Genomic DNA, 19,257 nt, shown 5'->3' with positions numbered 1-19,257 from the left:
ATCTATGCTGTGACATGTGTGTATAGATTTGAGTGTCTATGTACTGGGTATCTGGACAATTGGACAAATGCTGACTGACATTGTCATTAACTAGTTCATTCAATATTAGCCAGGAAGCTTTATTATTAAATATGTCATCCTTTTTCCCCAAAACATATTTATTGGGCATCTACTGTATGTCAGCCACTACTCCAGGCAATGGGATGTAGTCTTGATAAGAGAGACTAGTTCTCACCTTTAAAAAAAAACACTATCCTTTTGTATCAATCTATGATCATCCACATGCTATTCTTATACAATATTTTAAGAGGTTTATTTCCATACTTAAAGGTAATAATAATTACAGGTCTTTAGTGCTGCTAATTCAGAAATAAGTAGTATTTTGTTAGTTTTTCCAAAAGCTAGCAATTAACTTAGGCTCTGTAGCTGGTGTAAAAATTATTTCATTTAAATATCAGCAAGGGTTTTGATCAACATATCCATACATAGACTGTCTACATAATTATGTTCTTAAAGGGTCCTTTTATTTATTTCCACCGAGGAGTAACATCAGACCTTTACTGAAGGAGGTGTTAAAACCAGAAACATTCCAGAGAGGACATTTGGGTTCTCTTGCAAGTCAGAATCGTGGTTGGCCAAGGCAGTGACTTCTGACTGTGTCTTCATATTTGGGGAATGACAGTTTCATTTTGGTGGGTGTTTCTCAGACTCATGGGTGTTGATCTTGCTTGGATCTCCCAGCCCTGTGTGCAGAGCCTCCCAAGAACAGGTGGATGCTCCTGTTACTGCCCTGGTTTCCTTTCTGCAGCTTCCTTACCTTGTCATTTAAGACCAGCAATTTATCTTAACAGGAGCCCTCAGTCCAGTCAGCCCCTCACCTGGTCAGTACATGGGTGTAGATAACTCAAACCTCTGGTGTTCTGGTGAAGCCAGAAGTCAGGCTTCACCTCATAAGAGCCCTGTGAACTTGAACAGGTTGCCCCACCCCACAGATGAACTAAGGGCCATCTGGTCAACCCCACTCTAGGGGCCTCCCACCAACCTCCTCTTTTCTAATTTAGAGAATCCCAAATTTTTATCTATGCTCGTTTATTTTCTGATGATTTAGTGATTTTAGTACCTCTCTCAAACTTCTCTCTGTTCCCTTAGTCTTAGACACAATTGTGAAAAAGTGTATTCCTCTTATAATTCACTTACTTTTGCAATTGTGGATGGCAGATGTTAAGGGAAGAGACCTCAGCTCTGGGGTGAGAGGCAGGTCCCAGTATTGTCCTGCTGTCCAGATGATGCTCAGAGGAGAGGAGAGTCCTACAACAAGGGGTGATGGGTGCTGGGTGGAGAATAGCGACTGACCTTCCACATATTTACTTAGAGGATGTCCTTGGTTAGGACTGCAGCCTGCAATCATAGAGAGGAGAAAAAGCGAACTGAATAATATGAGGTTTGAGTCAATGTCAACATTTTTTAATGTCACCATTTCTTTAACCTTTTTAAAGTACATAATAGATATTCATGGTAGAAAAAGTGAAAAATATAGGAAAAAAAAATCATCCATAACCCCAGGATCCATGCAAAACTACTTTTACATAGTTTCTTTTATGCAGGTTCTTATTCCCATAAATTACATATATATATGTTCATTTATTGCAGTGGGGTGATACTCTCTATGTTAAATAGTAAGGTGCTTGGTTCCTCAATAAACAATGTGCAGCTATCCATGTTATAAATTTACATCATCATTTTAAATGACTAGATACACTACTGTGGGGGAAACTATAATATGACTAGTCCTGTATGACTGATGTTTATGTTACTTTTAATTTTTCAATATTATAAATAATGTGATAATAAACATTCAGTCATTTTTGCATTTGTCTGTTATTTCCTTGGGATAAATTCTGAAAAATAGAATTATTGGGTCATAATAATGGACATTTATAGTATTTTTTAAGTTCTATCATATTGTCCTTTAGAAAAAAATTGACTGTCTGCATCACCACCATTAGTGTTTGAGAAACATTCCTTCAAATCCACAGAATCTTGAAATTTAATTTTACCTGATGATTGTTCCCAGGCTAATGCTTGGGATATTAATTCATAGGGTGATTTTTCATTTGAAAAAAATACATTTTCATTTCCTATAATTATGCCAAAGAAAGTTCAAGAATGCTATAGAAGCTTTCGTTGTTAATTAGTTGTGAATTTACATTGTGTGAAAAGCAATGTAATCTTTTTTAAAAGTCATATGCGTAATTATTTGATTTTCACCTGGCTCTTTTGTAATTTATTACACAACTGTATTTATTAGATGCGTGTTAATCCATTGCTGAGTTTCATTTGGCATCTATACAATTTACTAAAAATGTTTACCAAAAATGACATAAAGCAGTTATAGAATCATGTTGAACAATAAAATCGGGAGCTAAAGTTTTACAGGGAGTGTGATCTCACCCACAAAAACCTTGATTAGAAAGGTCTTCAGACCAGAGGACAGAACTCTAGGTGTTCTAGATGGATCCCCCAAGTGAAGCAGTGGTCACCCTGGCCGGCGGCCCGCAGCCATCTGTGGAGACAGGTGACTGGCTTGGGGAGGCAGGTGGGAACCAGGGGCACCAAGAAGGACTTTTCTTTTTATTCCATTTATTGAAGTTTTGATCCTTTTCTTAATAAGAGTAGTATGTTTGTAATTGTATAAGGCAGTGTGGATATGTGCACTATGTACTCATGTGCATCTCAGCTTAGGCAAGAGGCCGGGAGCAAACATGGAAACTCAGGCAAGGCTCCTTGCTGGTGAGAGGCTTTGGGCTGTGACCCATCTGCTTTGTAACCATGTGTGCCCTCCAGTTTTTAATAGATAGGTTGCTGTATAAGTGTGACCATTATTACGGTACACACGCACACATGCACACACATACACACACACAAAGCTCTTTCCTTTTGGCCTCTGCACCCAGCGCTAGCACTAGGGACCCAGCTCAAAGAAGCGACCTATATCCCAGGCACAGCCTGGCCTCTCTGACCACTGGCATGTCCCCCTCTCCAGAGGAGAGGCCCCTTCCCTGGGCCCAGCTTCAGCAGAAGGTCTCAGCCAAGCAGGGAATCGCATCCTTTGTCATGGGTGGCTTGTGCATCCCATGAGTGTGTCGGCTCTGGAAGTGGGCTTGTTTGTTCACCTGCTCATTCCTTCCTTCACTCGCTCAGGTGCTGACTCTGTTCTAGGTATGGGGTAGGGAGGGCACAGGGAACAGCCACAACAGGTCCCTGGCACCCCATCTCAGGGTCCCCATGAGCAGTGGGTGCCCAGCACAGCACAGATAAAGGTGGGCAGCTGGTAAGAGGAACCAGGGGCCAAGAATGCACCTGCCTGGACCAGGTGACCCTGTTCCTGTTTGAAATGACTCTGTTCCAAATGTCCAAATGTGTGGGGCCTGGAAGGTGTGGCATCAGCCCCCATAATGGTCACGGGTAATGGGACAGCCACCCATGCGAGGGCCAGGGAGGCTGCTGGGGCTGCCCTCTGAGCATGGTCCTCCCTCGGTGGAGGGATGGGCTGACTGGGAGGGGAGGACTTTGGAGAGTCAGACTCCCACAGGCCCTCTCCTGGGCAACGCACCCACGGCAGGGTTTGTAGATTTGGAGACAAGGTCCTGGCAGACAAGGTCCTGGTCCCCACCTCCAGGCAGACGGGGAGGTGGACCAGGGCTGGGGTTGCCTGTGCTGGCCAGGTTCTCCCTCTATGCTCTCCAAAGGGCCACAGCGTGAGAATGCAGTGAGTTAACTTAACCACTGATTTCCGGTGCCTCTTGTTTCTACCCCAGAAACACTCACTGGAGACCTGCCAGGCACGGCTGACAACAGCCGAGTCCCACAGTGGCTGCCACGGAGACCCCCAGCATCTAGAACATTCTTGGACCAGAGCAGGACCTGACAGATGTGTGATTGAATCCATTTACAGGGAAAGTGTCTCAGGGATGTGTGGTCAACCATAGATCCTTCCGTGGGCTGCCCTCCCTGCGGCTGGACCTGGTGGACACCCCTTTTTCTCAGTCCCACACCATGACTCATGAACATGCAAACCTAACTGCTGACACAACAAAGCCAGCTCTTCTCCATGCTCTGAGTCAGAAAGGAGGAAGTTCGTCTCCACAAACAGGCTGCTTCAGCAGGGTCTCAGATGGTAACTGGTGCACGTTTTCATGAGGGCTTTTCTGAGTGATTTGAGGGATTGGGGGTTATAAAGATAAACCCACAAGATGACTTTCAAAGCAGCTTACAAATACCTATCTGATGCTATTAGTTTTATGTCCTTTTCTCTCCCTTATCAAAACCCATTCTGAAGCACCTCTGATGAGGCAGATAAGTTGTTCTCTAGTTTCCCAGATTAGGAAAATGTAGGACAGGGATGTCTGTGACTTCTTCAAGGTCACAGTAAAGGGAAAAGCAAACCAGTGCTGTGGAGATTGTTCCAGAAGTCTCAGAAGTCTGGTCTCTGCGTGTGTGCGTCCAGGTTCTGTGTGTTGCTGGAGGGACATTGAGCAGAGGGTCTCGAGATGAAGATGTTTGCAGAATACTTAGTAATATAAACATGGCCTTCAGCTCATAGTGGAATGTAGCATGGCGTGGGATTTGTGATGGACCAAAACAAGTAGTGTTAAATCCACGCTGGTGAAGGAACCTAATCCTTTAAAAACACACTGATGTGCCCTCCTGTGATGACGGTAGGTGCCTGGCTGTGGGCAGGATGCATAGACAGGATAGGTGGGCAGCCCACCCACCAACGAGTTTCTGAGTCAGTAGGTTTGGGGGGACCAAAACTGTGCATCTGTCAATTTCCCGGGGCTGGTGGTCTTGAAGTCACTTCAAGAAGCACCATCTTAGTCCACAGTCGCTCTGTTAGTTGCTTTGCAGAATTGTGAGACAGTGCATGTGAGAGCCGGAGAAGGCAATGGCACCCCACTCCAGTACTCTTGCCTGGAAAACCCCATGGATGGAGGAGCCTGGTGGGCTGCAGTCCATGGGGTCGCTAGGAGTCGGAGACGACTGAGCGACTTCACTTTCACTTTTCACTTTCATGCATTGGAGAAGGAAATGGCAACCCACTCCAGTGTTCTTGCCTGGAGAATCCCAGGGACGGGGGAGCCTGTTGGGCTGCCGTCTATGGGGTCACACAGAGTCGGACACGACTGAAGCGACTTAGCAGCAGCATGTGAGAGCTCTGAGCACAGGACCCAGCCACAGGGAAGGACTCTCAGATCCTATTGGATGAGTCCCTGGAGGCACCTGTCTTTAAAAGCTGGCAGAGGGACTTCCCCAGTGGTCCCGTGGCTAAGATCCTGCACTCCCAATGCAGGGGGCTCAGGTTCAATCCCTGGTCAGGGAATTAGATCACACATGCTTCAGTTAAAAAGTTCGCATGCTGGACCTACAAGAGTTCACAAGTAAGAACTGACACAGCCAAATCAATAAATATTTTTTAAATAAAAAAAAATTTTTTTTAATCTTGAAGAGAAGATCATGGCCACCTGTCTTCCAAGGAGCATGTCCCCTGCAGTCAGTTGAGTGGTGGGGTTGCTCACCCCCGGGGATGTTGGTTTCCACAGGCACAGTCTTGGGAGCCCCAGGTGAGAGTCAACTCTCTACACAGAGCCCCAGGGAATGGAGTAGCTGCAGGGGATGGTATTTACCAAACCCACCATCAGGGGGACCTCCCAGGAAGGCTGGACATGAAGGAGGCTGGGGACCCAGAGAGCTGGGGCTGCAGGGGAGCTGTGAGGAAGACCCCAAAGCCAGAGAAACAGCATCTTCCCGTGGGAGGAACCAGAATGAGCTACAGTGGCTGTCTCCTTGGAAACCTCATAGCGACATGCTTAAATTGTGGAAAGGTTGACCACAGCCACATGCCTGGGCTTGCCACAGGTGGGCACACACGTTAGTTTTTAAAGCCAGATTCTCCTGGTACTTACCTCCAAGGAGTCGCTTCCATGAATGACCCCTCCCCCAGCACACTTGCGACTATAGAACCCCCTCAGGGTCTCCGCAGTCTCCCGAGGTCCCTGTCTCCCCATGCAGAGCCGTGTCCACCTGCACCTTCCCTGTCTCATAACCATGAGCCTCCAAGGAGGCCCCCAGCCACTGTCTTCCTTTATATCAAAGCCCACCCTGGGCCTCGGTGATCCAGGCTGGCAGATGGTCATTGATGGAATCTGCAGACATGTCAGTGGCCGGGCTGGGGTCAGGTGTCTGAAGGGAAGGACAGTCACCCTCGGAGCCCCATGGAGCAGAAGCCTGGCCTGAGTGAGACAGGGCAGATGGGGAGCATTTGGAGAAAAGTGCGACTCTTCCTTGGTAAAGCCCAGAAGACAGGGTGAGACTCCAGGCTGTAAACCACCCCTAGAGGGGAAGTGGGATCTTACAGGTTGGCCAACTGCCCGTGTACCTCACAGAGGCACCCAATATTGAGCACTTAACAGAAGTGTCCAGTAAAAAGTACTCAGATGTCCTGAGTACCTCATAAGGGTGTCCAGTACTGAGTACTTGGGGTCCTGAGTACTTAGCAGAGGTAGCCAGTACAAGTACCTTGGGGTCCCTGAGTACTTAGCAGGAGTGCCCAGTACTGAGTACTTAGGAGTGCCTGAGTATTTAACAGAGGGCCCCAGTCCTCAGTACTTTGGTGTCCCTGAGTACTTAGCAGAAGTGCCCAGTACTGAGTACTTAGGAGTGCCTGAGTACTTAGCAGAGGGCCCCAGTACTCAGTACTTTGGGGTCCCTGACTACTTAGCAGAGGTGCTCATCATTTACATCACCCCCCTCCCTCCCAAGCCCACCCCTCCTGTGACTGCCCTTCTGCAGGGGGCTGAAGCCAAGTCCGGACAGGGAGCCTGCGTCACTCTGGATACATGCGAAGACACCAGCAGGCTCCATGCAAGGCGTGGTGAGCGCACACACAGGGACAACCCTCATGGCCCAGGGGCCATGATGATGAATAACTCAGGCTCTCAGAATCTGTAAATAGCCTCCCACCTGGGGCTGCCTTTGATGTTTCATTCAGAAAACGCCCGCTCAGTCCAGGCCTCTTTTAATTTGTCTCGTTCCCCCTGCTCTGCTACCACTTCCCTTGAACACGGGCTGGAAAATCTGCTCATTATCGAGCTTGAAAAAAGTTAGGTCTTGCACTGTCTTTGGTGCTCTTCTTGGAAAAATCGTTTCCTGGCTGGGCAGCCTCTAGCTCCAGGCTCTGGCGAGGCTGGATCTCCTGGGTCAGGGGTGTGGGGCTCCCTCGTCAGTGAACCCGCTTCCTGGAAGCAATCAGAGGACAGCAGGTGGTAGGACTTCCTACCTGCATGACCACGGTCTCAGAAGTTTAATTACATGTGACAGCAGACAGGGGCTCCTGCATCTGGCACCCCGGCCTCTCCAGGAATTAGCATTTGGAGGCAAAACTCCCTTCTCCTTCCTCCTGGTCTTCCAGGATGGCCCTGGAATACCCGCCAAAGGCGGCAGAGAGAGGAGCTAGGGCAGATTTCTGGGCACCTGTGCCCCCAAGGCCACTGGGCACCATGTGTGGCCCTGGCCTCTTCCCACAGCCTTGCCCTCTCACGTGTTTGGAGAGCAACCCGAGAGGATGAACGGAGAGGAGTACAAGAAGAGCAGGACTTCCAGGACCCCCCACCCTGCCAGGACACACGCCGAGGTCCAGACTCCAGGGTGGCCCTTGCTCCCTGAGGTGGACAAGGACCCAGAGGAGGCACACAGAGTGCAGGAGCGCAGATGGAGGAGCCTTAAAAAGAAAGCGTCTGCTTTCTAACGCCAAGGCTCGCCCATCTGTTCTGACCACCTCAAGGAGAAAATGCCAATTCTCAACAAATGTGTCTTTGATTCTTCTAATCTCTTTCAAAGAGCAGAATAGACCTCGGGCACAGAACTTCAGCCAGGAAGCAACCATCACACCCCCACTAGTGACAGCAAGAACAGTAACAAGACCAGGAACACTGTGTCCTTTAGCAGACACTGCACTCAGCCCTTTGGGGACAAACCCTTTAATTCACAAGACCCGGTGAGACGGGTTATTTTATTACCCCCATTTCACAGATGATGAAACTGAGACAGAGAGGTTAAGTCACTTGTCCAAGGTCATACAGAAAAAAAAAATCTCCAAAGCGGGATTTCAGCCAGGCAATCCAGTCCCAGAGCTCCTGTTTGTAATCATCATGCACACTGCCTCCAAGCACTGTGTACTATCGGCCAGAACATAGTAACATTCCTTTATTTTTTACATGACCCATTCTTTATAGCAAGTGATGCTGGTTTTCTACTGAAGAGAGATTTAAGGACTCCGTGGAAAGGATGGGTGTGTGTGTGCATGTGTGCATACACATATATATGCACATACATGTATGTGCATGTGAACACACCTACATGTATACGTGTGTGTGTCTATATATGTAAATGCATGAGTGTGCATGCACGTGTGTGCATACACACATACCTGTGTGTGGGTACATGTATGTGTATGGACAGTGATAAACTGAGTCGGTGTAAAGAAAAATAACATCATGCCGATGGTGTGGACACTGTAACATAATGAGGTACCGGGGGTGATAAGAGAAAGCAGGGGCTTCTGGTGGGTAGAAACCTTTCCAGAAATTTCCACGGCCACCTCTGTTCTCTGTGCACTTGGCAGGCAGGCCATCAGGAAGTAAGTGACACATCTAGTGAGTCTCTCTCCTGCCGTGCCCCACCACTACCCCCACCGGGCCCTGACCTCTCTGCCCCTCCCTCCTCTACAAGGCCAGCTCCCATGCTACACCCCTCCTGGTCTGCATCGGCCCCCCACACCCAAAGGTCTGGACAGATGGGCCTGAGGCCCCAGGTTCTGTAGGTGACTGTCTGCTGACCCAGGAAGCCCTCCAGGCCTTTAGCTATGAACCCGTCAGAGTGCAGAACTCAGCACTAGCGTGAGCAGAAGACACAGAATGGTGGATGAGTAGTGACCTGCCTGGCAGGCACCATGCTGGTGGGCATGGTGATTGAGATCTGCAAATGCTAGACCACTGCTGCCCCTGGGTGAGTGGTCCTGGACCCCCCAGGGCCACCTCGGCCTCTGCCCAGCTGAGATGCCCTCCGCACACAGAAGCACATTAACTGCCCCCAGAACCATAACCAACCCACTGGGAGAGCAAAGCCCAGGGAGGGACCCTCATTGCTGCCCACCCCATCCCGAGCTGGGGTCACAATTGCCTCTGGACATTTTGGCAGTGGCTTCAGCCACTGAAATGAGCCTGGTCTCTTTTCCTGTCTGCTATGAGTCAAAAGCCAGACCAGAATGGCCTGGGAGGAGGCAGAGGCCACATCTCGGACTGGAGGGTGAGCTGGTGCCCCCTTCCCCCCACAACCCCCCTGCCATGCTAGCTGAGCACCACACGCCCCTGACCAGCTTGTTAAAATGCCACCACCTGCCTGAGTTGGGAGCCGGGCCCAGGCGTCCCCATAAACCCGTGTTCTGAGACAGGGAAAGGCAGGGCCCAGCCTCCTTGAGTCGGGAACCCTGGACACAGGTCTTCCATCCGAGACCCAAACGCCCCATCCCCAAGATGAACACTACTGCACAGACAGAAAAGGGTTTCCTTCTCTGGACCCTTTCCTGAAGTCCACAGAGCCTCTGCTCAGCCCACCTCACTTCCAACCCTCTGTTCCTTTACTCCCAGGAAGTCAGCAGACACCCCCAAACGGCGAAGTCATACCGATTCCACAACGATGGCTCGCCTTTTCTATGTTTGTTTGGAGGGACAAAGCAGCAGGAATCAAATGAAGTTTCTTGAAATTAACAAGTCATCAAATCAGAACAAAAACAGAAAAGAGTCTTCGTAACTGAAATTATTTCTACCAACCCATTCGACTGGGGTTGAGTAAATAAAAATCGTTAGTTACTAAGAGATGGAGATCTCCAGGCAAAGATGTCGCTGGCAGTGGTTGCTGGTGGCTGACGGTCGGGAGGTAGGACATGTAGGACAGTCCTACCTGTGTATGAAGGCCAAGGGGCACGTGCTCTGCTAAGCTGATGAAAAGTCTCAGTCGCACACCATAAGCCAGAAGGTAGTAGCGTCCCCCAAGGGCTTGTGGGGTCTTCGCTTCCAGATCCAAGTAGCTGCCGTCAGGGCGTCACTCACTGTAATCTGGACACGGTTTGTGCCGGGCACTGGCCATGCCAGACAGCTCGCTCCTGAAATGGACCCAAAACTCTGATCTTTGATCAGTTTGTCATCATCGTTCAGTCGCTCAGTTGTGTACGACTCTTTGCAACCCCATGGACTGCAGCACACCAGGCTTCCCTGTTCTTCACCATCTCGCAGAGTTGGTTCAAATTCATGTTCATTGAGCAAGTAATGCCATCCAACCATCTCATCCTCTGTCTTCCATCAGTTACATGACATTAAAAACAAATTCGTCTGGGTTTTCAACCATGGTCTTGAGAGAAAAGCCTGTTTACAAGCAAACCAGATGGGGATGACTTCACATTGGGGATTCGCTTTGATACATGGTGAGTCCCTTCCGCAGATTCTGCCTCCACCAAGGTGCGAGATCCCTGTTGGGTCTGCCAAGTGAGTGAGAAACACCTCCTGTGAAGTGTGCCAAGCAGAGCTCATGCGGTCTGGAAAGAGCACTAGAAGAGCTCTGGGATGATGGGGAAGCAAGTAGGTGCTCCCAGGCAGGCCCCTGTTTGTTCATTTTTGATGAGGTGCACGTAGCCAAGGGCAGCCAAACTGGCTTATGATACGTGAGGGTCACATAGCATCAGATTTATCTCTGACCTTTGAGTGTCTGACGAGCAGGCTGGCGGCTTGCGCATGCAAAGTTTATACAGTGCTCTGACACGGAGCGGGTGAGTTCCTCAGACTGTCTGCATCTCAGAGTGATCTTGACTGATGACAGGGAGCAGAGAAAACAGCAGCGGGAGTTAGGGGTTCCCAGCAGCTGAGTGTTAAAGTCACATGCTAGGAGGTTTGTTCAGGGCAGACGGCAGAGGCCAAGGAGGGGAGGGTCCGAGACCCACATCCAGCCCAGTTGAGGTGGACGCTGTGGCCCAGGTACCAAAGCGTGCAGACAGGAACCGGAAGCCGTGTCCCAGGCTTGGCTGGCCGGCTAGGTTGCAGGCAAGGTGACTGTCCCCTACCCTCCTAGTCAAGCTCTTGGTCCCCACCTCCGTGAAGGGAGAAGGTCTTCCCTGAGTGTGGTCAGAGAGCCACTGTGCCTCCCCAGAGGAGGCTGCACAGACGGGAACCATGGGCTGGGCCAAGAGCTGGGGGTCTGCCTCATGGACCAACCTGGAGCCAGTCTCCTCCCAGGAGTCCTGAGAGTTTGTTTCTGCCCTCGGTTGTGGACTCAATCCTATTTATAGCAACAAGCCTGGTGATGTGACCTCCCCTAGAATGGCACAGAGATTGGCCAACAAGGCGCCTGGTGTGCACAAGCCTCTTAGTGACATGGTCTGGGGTAATAAGTGAGATTTGGGGGCACCTAACTTTATGTCCCTGTACCCCCTGCTCTCAGCCCCCTGACATCAAACCACCGCCCCCTCCAGGTCCTCAGCACACTCACTGGCCAACCAGGTGCTTGAAAGAGTGAGTGATAGAGTGAGTGAGAGGTCACAGGTCACAGGAGGGAGGTCATGATGCAAACGCCGTGCTTATTCTGAGTCCCCTGGGAGCTACTGAGGGTTCTATCAGGAGGGAGGGATCTGTATTCAATTGCACTTGGGTGTCCTCTGCTCTGGCTCCTATTCTCAAGCCCAGAGGAGCTGGAGAGTGGCAAGAAAGTGAGAAAGGATGGCCCATCAGAAAGTTACCCCAAGTGAAATGTTCCCGGAGAAAAGCCCTTTCCTGAAATTCAAATCCACCACTGAGCCAAAGCAATGCTTCTCCCACTAACACTCTTCCTTTTCCACAAAAGGAGGGTCCATGCCCCCCTCCCCTCAGCCACAAAAGGCTCTAGTGAAAATAACATGTGACAACTGTGTTTACAGACGAACACCGATGTGGGATGCGGCGGCCCCTACCCAGGTCATCCAGAGAGACTAGCACCTCTCGGCTTGGGGCAGCACCCTTCCTAGGAGGAGCTGCTCTCACCACAGGAGGGACACACGGCCCCAGGAGGTGGAGCTGGCGGCAAGCGGGCATCAGCAGGCTCTTCTGTTGAGGCAACCAAAGCATGGCCCAGAGCAGCCTAGTGAACAGGGTGGCTCTCACGGCGACTCCCCGGCAGGCCTGGCTGGAGGAACTGCTGGACCCGGCACTCGGGAGTACCCAAGACACTCTGGCTGCTTCCCCTCTGTTACTCCATCCCCAGCCTCAGGCATACATTGCTAGGCCAATTCTTTACCACTGAGCTACCTGGGAAGCCCAGGAAGTCACCAATGCAGATGCATAAATCAGCCTTTTAACTAAATGGATAATCAGCTGTTTAAAGACAGAGAGAGAGGCTTCTTGCTCCCCCCGTGGTTCCAGGGAAATACTGGGAATGATGTCATCCATCAGCCTCAGCAGGGTGTCATCCCTGCCTGGGCAGTGGAGACTCAGGTCCTGGGGTCTATGGATTGTCCAGACCAGGGTCTTGTGTTCCCAGTGGGGCTGTGGGTGGAGTTTCCCTCCCAAGGAAGACAGGGAAGAGGTTCTGTCACCAGGAGAGGGGGAGCCGTCAAGAACAATGTTTATCCAGGAAAAGGTGCAAAGCGCTTGCCTGTGTGCATGGAGGCCGATGGAGCTGCTGAGGAAGAGCCACGCTGTGCCCGTGTCCCTGCTGAGCTGGGCTGTCTTCTCAGCTGGGTGGGTGGGAGGTGAGGGGCCGAGGAGTGAGTGTGCAGCCCAAGGAGGAGAGGGCTCGCTGGGGGGACGGAGGCTGCGAGGATGTGCGGGACGATGCAGCAGGCAGTGTGGTTGTCATGACAGCGGGGAGCAGAGTGGGTGCAAGTCACCCACCTTGTAAGGCAAGAAGCTTCTCAGTAGTTATTTCCCTCAAGTTGTTTCTAGTCTTCTTGGAACTAGAAATAACCCAGGTGGCACCTCGGTGTTGTGTCCAGACTCAAGTTCAAGGTGGTACCTGTGGCAGACAGAACAAGGGCCCTCCAGGAGGTCTATCTCCTGATCCCCAGAACTCGTGATGATGTCACCTGACATGGCAAAAGGGACTCTGCAGGTGGGAGTAAATTCAGGAGATGATCCTGGATTATCTGAAAGTGAAAGTGTTACTCTATAGTTGTTTCTGACTCTTTGAGACCCCATGGACTAGTCCACCAGGCTCCTCCGTCCATAGGATCCTCCAGGCAAGAATACTGGGGTGGGTTGCCATTTCCTTTTCCAGGGGATCTTCCCAACCCAGGGATCCAAACCACGTTCCCTGCATTGGCAGGCAGGTTCTTTACCACTGAGCCAACTGGGAAGCCCCAAGTAAATACTTTCAAAGTCACAAACAATGTAGATAAGCATTATATACCATATATGGTGGTGGACGTCTCAACATCTAGTAGAAAGGAAAGAACTGTTCAGTCGAGCAGTTTTGGGGTCTGTACGAGTTTTTCCTGGGCTGACACATGGAGCGTTCTCCCTCTCCTCGCCGCTCGGCCTGGTCACCCTTTTCCCGGGGGACAGCTCCTCTCATAGAGCCTCAGCGGATGCTTTTGAAGGACCATGGCCTCTGGGAGTTGGGGAGGGAGCACCCTGCCTCCCGTGCCCTCCTTCCTGCCCCACTTGTGTTGGAAAACCAGTGGGTCACATTTTAGGGGGGAAAATGTGCTTGATGTGAAGTGGCTTCTGAGACCCATTCAACCCAAGAATTTATTAACCAATCGCTTGGCCATAAGACTGAAAGGAAAGAATTCAGACCCCTAATGTGCTTTAAGGAGACGTCACAGGGGTGGGAAAACACCCACCCTCACATCCTCACTGCTTTTCCCCTCTTTGAACCACACACAGCCAAATCTGAGACATAATCGGGTGTGAATTACCTACACATTGTACACAGCACTTCACCACTAAGTAGCTTTCTGCAGGGCTCAGGATGCACTTTCCCTTTTGTCCAAATCATACAAAATACTCTTTCTGAATTGCTAAGATTTTCCGCCACGCATAAAAATGAGGCTTAAATCACCCAAAAGGCAGCCAAAATGCAATAGATAATTCTGAGAACTTTACACCTGTGCATATGATTTGAGGAATCTGTTAGTCTCCCACCCCTGAGGGGATAACGGGGTGCTGACCTGGGCGTGGAGGAAAGCCATGGTCTAAACATCCTTGCCCAGAGGTTCAGGGCTGTGGCTGCCCCTACAGAGCCCCCTAAAAGAGCCTCGCGGGCGTAAAGAAAGTCAGGGCCCTTCGCAGCCTCGAATGGGGTGCAACTGGTGTGACTACAGTAGGGAGCTCTCTGTCTGCTTCTGGAAATGATTTCTTCATTAATGTGTCTGTTTTCCTGGCCAAGGAGAAGGCAGAGAAAGATTTGAAGTTTGCATTTTGCAGGTGTGGGTGACATTGTGATGTTGAAGCCTGATCATATGAGCCTGTGTGAGCTGCCAGGGGTGACAGAACTGTACATCTGTGTCCCTGACACAGGTGAGTCCCTGTCCCCAGTTCTGCCCGGCTGGTGGGGCCGAAGACCAGACCCCCAAATCTCCATCAGCACCCACCCCCTCACACACAAGGGGTTCAAAAAATATGCAAACAAAAGACAAGAGGCCAAGTTGCGGTTTAAATTCATAGACACCACAGTTTGGGGAGCTGAAGGAACCAAGTGGACATCACCCAATGCTGGACAGCGGGGCCACCTGGAGGCTATTGACACAGACCTGCGGCTCCATCCCTGGGGTTTCTGACTCGGTAGGTCTGAGGTAAAGCGTGAGGATTCTCATTTTAAACAAGTCCCAAGGACTTCCCTGGTGGTCCTGTGATTGAGAATCCACCTGCCAATGCAGGGGACATGGGTTCAATCCCTGGTCCGGGAAGATTCCACATGCCACAGGGCTACTAAGCCAATGTGCTGCAACTCCTGTAGCCCACCCACCCACAACAAGAGAAGCCCCCAAAATTAAAAATCCATGCACCACAACTAGAGAGTAGCCCCCTTGGAAATTTCTAGTTGATTCTAATCTGTGTAACACTGTATTACTCTCAAATTTGTCGGGTTTATGGCATTTGTCATCAGAACTTCTTTTTTAATTGTGGGACAATATGTCCATAAACAAATATACTGAAAGTGGGTATTAGCTGCTCACCCAACCAGCTTCACCCTTTCTCTGAAAAAATGCGCTGTGTGAAAAGATGCATAAGAACAAATTGTGAATGGCTCTCTCTTGGCTGGTTTTCTAAAACCCCAGCATGTTTTTCTATAGCTGGAAATGACAGATGGGAGTCTATTAAAATAAATACAGAGTCACCGTGCCATTCGGGGCTGGCAGCAGGACTCACCTCCTCTGATTCTGATGCACTATTTTCTCCCTGGAATGTGTTTGTGTGAATTTATGTGCTGGGTATAAATATGCGGAATGTGAGCAAGTACACACAGCTGTATTTCCACGTCTGTGTGGTATAGGGCATATGATAAATCTTGAGATCCATATGTTAGTCTTGTAAAATCCTGATCTTTGAAAGTAGTGAGTAATAGACATTAGGATGGCAGAGGGGAACCGTAGTTACAGAGGAAATAATCTATTTCAGAGACCGTATATACAGCACAGAAGGAAGATCGGGCAAAGCCTCTCACCCCCTGCCCTGAGCAGCGTGGGTTGACTTTTGGCAAGTCCCCTGCATCCTGGCACCCTCACACTGCAGGTGCTGGACACAGAAGGCAGATGTCCTGAGAAGTATGGACTGGTGGGAGTAGGAGGGCAGATTTCTGCCCACCTATGGGCAGGGGAATATGCAACACCAAGCTTTGGGACCATCCCACAGACAGGTCAGCAGGTCAGAACCTTGCTTGTAACTCGTCAGCTGCCAACATAGTGGAACACATACTTTATATCATCATTGTTCAGTCGCTAAGTTGTGTCCAGCTCTTTGCAACCCCACGGACTGCAGCATATCAGGCTTCTCTGTCCTCCACTATCTCCCGGAGTTTGCTCAGATTCATGTCCATTAAGTTGGTGATGCTATCTGACCATCTCATCCTCTGTCACCCCCTTCTCCTCCTGCTTCAATCTTTCCCAATATCAGGGTCTTTTCCAGTGAGTAGGCTCTTCCCATCAAGTGGCCCAAGTATTGGAGCTTCAGCTTCAGCATCAGTCCTTCCAGTGAATATTCAGGGTTGATTTCCTTTAGGATTGACTGATTTGATCTCCCTGCTGTCCAAGGGATTCTCAAGAGTCTTCTCCAACACTACAATTGAAATATTTTATATAATGAAGTGTAATCTTCAAGTCAAATATTAAAATGTGTTTGCTTGCCCATAGTGTAAATCTTGGGATGGTCTGCCCGGCAGGCCATGCGGGATGTGTCCACCCCTACTCACAGATTCCTTAGCCAGGATGACTCACACCTGCTGTTTGGCAGGGATGTAGAGAGTCCTTCCGGACAAGGCCCCCACCCTCCAACACACAGTGCTCTAGAAACCACCAAACAACTCTAGAAGCCACTGACTTCGAAACAAAACCGGCAGGAGGACTGGTGTTGATGGCAGGACAGCCTTGGAGGGTCCTCAGAGGGCCCCCAGCACAGCCCCTAGGAGTTCCAGCAGCCACAGTTCATGTCTTTGAACATCCTAGTCTTAAACATGCCCGTGAAGTAAGTTTGATTTAATATGAATGTGAGCGGGGTTGTTGCTGGCAGGGCCTGTCTCAGATCATTTTACAGAATATACTTTATCACCCCAAAAAGGAAAGCCTGTGCCCACCACCCTCACTCAACAACCATGGTACCTTCGGTCTCTTTATCTCTGTAGAGTTCCCATTTCTGGAGGTTTCTCCCAAACGCAGTCATGCAACATGTGGTCCTTTGTCTCTAGCTTCTTTTCATTTAGCAAAATGTTTATAAATCTATGTTTTAGCTAACATTGTTTTCTGAGAGCCATATATAAATTCCCACTGACTTCAAAAGCTGCCTCCATCTACTGATCTCCGAAAGCATCTGCCACCCCAGGTGTGAAGTGGGGGTGATAGCCCCCCGGCACAGGATGGGAACTGAAGGAGAAGACTGCACAGCAAGCCGTTCCTTCTCTGCCTGCCTCTCCTTGAACTTGGGACGTGTCAGGCCTCCTGGGAGAGAGCACTTGCTTTCATTGCCCCTGCCTACCTAGGGGTTGTCCTCCGTCCTGCCGCCTGTGTAGACGGTGGTGCTTTCTATCACCTTACTTCCAGCCTGGACACAGCCTGTGCAGCTTGGGGTCTTGCTATGGTCATTTTCACCTTGGATGGTATGAGACCATCCTCTGGACCCCCTTCCACTGCCCTGACCTGGGTCATCAAGAAGCCAACCGTCTTAGAGCTCCAGGATCCAGCCCTCCGGGGGTAATCCCTCAACCACTTCAGAAGCCTCAAATGTGCCCAGTGTGTAACACTTCCCTTATCCTGGGCAGTGAGCTGGCCCTCTGGATCCCAGTGGGATGGCACCCTTGGGCCATTTGGCATTCCAGACGGCAGCATCCTGGGAGAAAAGTTTTTCCTTCCAAGCCCCTCTCCCTCCTTTTATCAGAGGAGATTTTGCAGTTCTTAAAGATTCTGATAAATACTGAAGGCAAAAATAAGACCCATTCTAGCACCATCAGAGGTGGTGGGATTTTTTTTCCAGTGAAAATAGACCAGTGGCGTCTGTACTGATAATTTTACATATTTTTCTGCCAAGAGAATAAGGGTCCTGCCAGCTTTTCCTAAAAGAACCAGAATTTCCGTGAAACTCCTGGAGATTTACAAACTGTTCGTGAATTTGATGACAGGTGGTCTCCCTGCTGGGCCGTCTCCCTGGCTAAGTGTTTGCCCATCCCCACGGCTGTTCGGCTCAGGAGACCTGCGAGCCTGCTAGAGACTAAATGTGTGCATCTTCCCTGCCCACCCCAGTTCATGTGTTGAATCCTCACTCCCAAGGTGATGTATTGGGAGGTGGCCTTTGGGAGGTGATGAGGAGGTGAGGGTGGAGCCTCATGAATGGGGTTAGAGCCCTGATAACAGAGGCCCCCATCCACCACATGAGGACGCAGCAGGTAAACGGCCCTCTGGGAACCAGACGCTGAGTCTTCAATTGTGGATGTCCAGTCCCCGGAGCTGTGAGGAATAAGTTCCTATTGTTCATAAGCCCCCAGCCTGTGATATTTTGTGGTGACAACTTGAAGAGACTAGGCTCAGAAGCACTGTCTGGGAGTGCACTGTATGTGCATGTGTGTATGCACGTGTGTGTTGTATGCATGTGTGTGCTGTGTGTACACCCATGTGCAAGCACCAGCTGATGGTGATGAGCTAACTACTAACCCCTCTCCAGCTCTCAAGTCAGATTAAAGCCTCCGTTTGAAGCCCACCAAGGGTTCTGCTCCCTCCCCACTGACAAGCTGCTACCTTGTCTCACTGTTTCATGACCCAACCACTCAGCACTTCCCATGACAGTGACCGTAAACGGGCATCCCTGTCCTGGTCAGCCCTGCCCAGTGTAACCGGCAGGAGTGATGCTCCCTCGTCCAGCTCTCCCCAAAGGGAAGCACCGCCTTTCCCAAGAGCCTCCACCATGACCTTCCCTCTTCCTTGGGCTTCTCTCCCCGACTGTATCTCCAACACCAGACATAATCCCCCAGACAGAACTGCACAGTGCCTTTCTTCTCCTCCTCCCCCGTGGATGTGACTTGTTAACTATAGTTTCTTCCCAAACCCGGAGTCTCCCATATGGTAACCGCCTGTACCTGAGGCAGCCTGGGACAAGGAGGGAGGAAGGTGTGATCGTCAGAGATGCAGGCGCTGGCGAGCACTCCGCCGGCCCCTCCGTCCATCCACCCGTGGCCATGGGAAGCAGAGGGCACCTGCTGACTCAAGCCACCCTCTAATCAGCAAGCCTGCTTTAATTCCACCAAACAGCCAGGGAGTTATTTTTAGGAGTAGCTTTAAGTGCAAAGAATAACTCTATTTAAAAATAGTTTTGACAATGTGAAATAGGGGAGGGCTTCCTTTCTGGGAAACAAACTCACTTAAGATTCCTTAAATTCCCAAGTAAATGATTTGGAAATTCTTTCTCCCTTAAAGCCTGATCAGAGGGACAACTTGACAGGTAGCATTTATCTCAGGGAGCATCTGCTAGTCCTCGA

At 50.1% G+C, this 19,257-nt stretch overlaps 1 protein-coding gene and 1 long non-coding RNA gene across 2 annotated transcripts in view; one reads left to right on the top strand and one right to left on the bottom strand.

Moving 5' to 3' along the window:
* CDH4 (cadherin 4) overlaps positions 1–19,257 on the top strand; it is a 476,927-nt gene that overhangs the window by 290,696 nt on the left and 166,974 nt on the right. The window lies entirely within an intron of this gene.
* Positions 503–4,066, bottom strand: LOC145533552 (uncharacterized). Its single transcript, XR_014074154.1, has 2 exons — positions 3,829–4,066; positions 503–1,398 (listed from the first exon to the last, which is right to left on the bottom strand). It is a non-coding gene; the product is annotated as an uncharacterized LOC145533552 (long non-coding RNA).

Source organism: Giraffa tippelskirchi, chromosome 13, assembly GCF_054371585.1.
Source record: "Giraffa tippelskirchi isolate mGirTip1 chromosome 13, T2T-mGirTip1v1.2.pri, whole genome shotgun sequence".
NCBI lineage: Eukaryota > Metazoa > Chordata > Mammalia > Artiodactyla > Giraffidae > Giraffa > Giraffa tippelskirchi.
The sequence above is the reverse complement of the archived record's forward strand: the minus strand, read 5'-3'. Positions and strand labels throughout refer to the sequence as shown.